Source organism: Theobroma umbraticum, unplaced genomic scaffold (assembly GCF_002168275.2).
Source record: "Theobroma umbraticum cultivar Fairchild unplaced genomic scaffold, ASM216827v3 scaffold_86.0, whole genome shotgun sequence".
NCBI lineage: Eukaryota > Viridiplantae > Streptophyta > Magnoliopsida > Malvales > Malvaceae > Theobroma > Theobroma umbraticum.
Window position 1 is genome coordinate 6930736 of NW_018397263.1, and position 4256 is coordinate 6934991.

A 4256-nucleotide genomic window follows, 5' to 3' on the forward strand; every position below is an offset into this window, starting at 1 on the left:
TTCTTGGTCAATGTATCATTGAGATTGGACATCAATGATGCTTAGAGATTGATATATTCTATGTTCCTTACTTTTGAAGTAAGAAATCGATCTCGTAGATTGAAGTATAGAGATACTTAGAACTAAAATATAGGTGCTTGCCTAAGAGAGCAAGTTCATTGAACATGACCTGCCATGAAAGGTGGATTTGGTAGTACACTCTAGTGTCTATGCAACACTTCTTATGTGTTAGTTATGTGCATACTCCTTAGACTTGAGACGCCAAGTTATCTTATGTGTGAAGTGCTATGCTTTGATTTCATCCCTACGAGTGCCTAACCAAGGATGCCAAAACATGATGCTTTTGGGTATAGTATAAAGCATGTAAAGGCAAATGAATGGTCAAGATAGGAATTAACATCTTAAGTGTTTTAAGGACATATCCTATTAGTTTTTGGTTAACATTAGGGTATTGAAGTCCTTGGTCAAGGTGACATGGAGATTATAAAAAAGGTTTCATAACTCTTTATAAAGCTAATGTTATAACTGCAGAAACGAATATAAAGGTCAATAAGAGTAGACACTATACCAAGCTCGTATCATCTCCGAGATATATGATGAAAGAATGAATTACACTAATAGACTGTACACTGAAAGGTTATTAAAGAACCCTTTGACTCTCCTAACAATTAAGTGGTCATGATGCATTGTTAGATGCCAATCTTAGTCTATGGAATTGATTATAAATTAATTGATTAAAATTTATATTAATCAATTAAAGTCATTAATCAATTCCACTACCAACATGTTAGGAACCTAATGGGTCATACACAATGATTGCATTTGAATTAAATTGGGAAAATGATGATTTAAGTTAGACTTAAATCACATGCTAGGTAATTAATAGAGTTTAATTAAGTTTTAGCCATAACTATAAATAGTTATAATTATAAGGCCTTAATTGCAAAATATATAGAAAATTAATTTTGATTTTAATTTTCAAGGACTTAATTAAAAGAGTTTAATTAATTAATTGGCCCAATATTATAGCGTGTTATAATATTGAGGGCTTAATTGTAAAATTGAAGTTATTTTAACCTAACTATATAAGTCACCTTTTAACTATTTTCCATATGAAAGTTTTTCACAATTGAAGAAAACCTAGTTTTTGCCAAAAAAAAAGTGTTTTCTTTCTTTGCCATCGCTCCTTTTGTGTGAAAGAGAAAATTGTTTATGAAGCAAGTTCAAGAGAGGTTCGGCTAAGATTGTGACAAAGGAAAAAAAGGACAATTGTTGTTCTTTTTGCTAACACAAAGTATAATTAAAATCTCCTTCCTTTGTTGAAGGTTTAGGTGCAATCATGTGTACTATCGTTGGAGGCCAAGCTCTTGATTGGCTAGGGTTTTTGCTCCTTGTGGTGCTTGGGGGATTGCTTTGAGAAGTGCCATTGTGATTACCAGATTACTTAGCAAGGTAACTTTTTAAATAATAATTTATTTTATGCTTTTATGTGTTAAATATCATAGAGGTGATTCATGGGTGGAGGCTTGTTTTGGTTGTTTAGTTATAAAGTTTTAATTTTCATTTCGTTGCGTATTTTGAGCATGCCGTCCATAGCCAAATCCTTTAGCGGTATCAGAGCCTTGTTTGGTTCCATTTTAACACATTTTTATGTTTATTTTGTTAATGCCTTGTTAAAAAGGAATATGAGTTGTTCAGGTTTTGTTTTACATAAAGTAGTAAGTTTTAAAGTTTTACAGTTTGTTTTAGTTATTTTGATTTCTAGATAGATTTTAATTGCAAATTTTAAAATTTACTTTTCATAATATTAATCTCATTTTAATGTCGAAATAATGTAGATTAACAACAGCATGAGATGCACAAATTAATTTAGCAAATAAAGATTTGATCTCATGACATTATGGAGTGATTTAAATGACAAAATTGAATTTTTTCTGGCCATGGTATTGGTCCATGTTCAGCTATAAAAGTGAGCATTAAGTGCTTCATAAAATGTAGGAAAATTAAGGGATCAATACACATTGGAAATGTTCCAAGATGGGTAATTATGTGTGGCTGATGGTGGAGGTAAAGCTACCAAAACGTGGTTGAAACAACTGTTGTTTGCAACAGTGACAGTCATGGCTTTGTTTGGCTTGGCAACTAGGAAAGGCCTAAATTTGTGCAATTGGATGCATCAATTGGCTGAGGATTTTTTTATGGAAAGGTTCCATAATTTATTCAAATTGTTGCCAAGAACTTTAAGGATTTAAATCCCAAGAATTAAGCTTCGTCAAAACTCAGTTAGTGGAGTCAAAGCTGTTGCTGCCTCTTCAACAGGAAGCCACTGTTTTGAATTTTTTTTGACAGCCAAAAACGTTTCCTAAAACCTTGAAAAATTACTATGTGCTCGTTTGGCTTGGTTTATATCTAGCTTATCTACTACTTAAAAGCAGAAGTGAGGGCAAATAGGATTTTGTAAAAATCCCTTAAAAAAAGCAGTTTTTTTTAAGAATAAAATCTTTAAAAAAAAGAGCTTAAGAAAAAGCTCCAATTAGGAGCTTTATCTTCTCTTTTTTTTTAAAAAAAAACATGTCAGTTTATTGGAGAGCTATTTTTTCTCAAAAAGATCCTCTTTGTCAAAAACTACTCCATTCCTCTCTCCCTATTGATCTCCCTCTCCTTTCTTCCTTTTTGCAAATCATCATTCTAAGATTTTTTTTTGTTTTTACAAAATTAAGAAAAAAGAAAATTCAAAATTCAAAACTGCATTCAAGTATTATTTCTTCTTTTTTCTTTCTATTTTTTTCATTTTATTTTCTACCTTCAAAACTCAAAATTAAGATTTTTTTTCTTTATTAGTTGATATTTCTTAGTTTATTGTTTGATATGACAATTATATGATGTTTATTTATTCTTAACTTCTGTATAGCATATATACTATTTGATGATTATGATTGAAATAATTAATTAAATAGGTCAACGGTTGTTGAGATAAATTGGATGAAAATTGAGATAATATTTGTTGATTATGGTTGTTGAGATAATATTGTTCATGGAAGTGAATTTGTTGGCAAGGACATCAATAGCTAAATGTGAATTTCCTGAATTCTTACTACCACTCTAGACTTCTCTTCCTCTTTTATGGGTTCTCTTCGATTGTTAAGGTTAAGGGTTTTGGTAGTCGACTCACTACTTTCTTTCATCTCTCATTTTTTTATTTGATTCAATGTTTCTCTTGATTTTATTTATTTATTATGATTCAATAAAAATTATTTATGAATTATATGTTACTTATAAATTATTTGTTGAACTTTTTTTATAATTTATTATTAAATATAAACTTTATGTTATATAAAAATCCTTTTCATAATTTCAAAAATTTATTTTAAATAGATAAAAAATAAAGTTAAAGTTTTTTTGAACAAAGAAATTTGTGATTAATAAAAAGTTATTTATTAAATACCCTTTATGGTAATTTTAACCAAAGTTAGAGTTTATGTAAATTGTTTTGCCAAACAACTTATCTATAAAAAAGTGCTTATAAAAAGTAAATTTACCAAACAACTTTAATTTAGTTTTAAAAGCTATTAGTTTTCATAAAAGCTTTATAATAGCTTTTAAGTTAAAAAAAACCAAGCCAAACATGCTCTATGGAGTTGATCCATGAGTTTTCTATGAAGAAAAATTTAATTGGGAATTAAATTATTGATTTTATGCCACCAAATAGCTTCAAAAGAAAGGCAAAATCGAAACTGCCTCTACAGCTAATGGTCATGGTTCTGAATTTTTTTGATAGCCAAAAACATCTCCTAAAATCCTAAAACAATTTTATGGAATAGCTCCATGAGTTATCTATGGGATAAATTTTATCAGGAATTAAATTCCTAAGTTTGAGTCACAAAGAATTTTAAAAAATCTCAAAAACCGATTTTGCCACCTACAGATAAAGGTCATAGTTTTTGAATATTTTGAATAGACAAATCACCTCCTAAAATCCTAAAAATTTATTTTGGAATAGTTCCATGGTTTATTTATTAGGATAAATTTTATTGGAATTAAATTATCAAAGATGCACCAGCATAATACTATGTAATTAGGACATGTCTGCCATTATCTGCAGCAGGACACAATTTTTGGTTAAGACATAGAATTTGTCCAAATTTTACACTAATAAATGATCAATTAATTAAGTTAATTGGCTGGGGATAAGTTATGGAATTAGTTCCATAATTATGCTGGTTTTTGAAACATTTAATTTAAGGAATATGATTCCT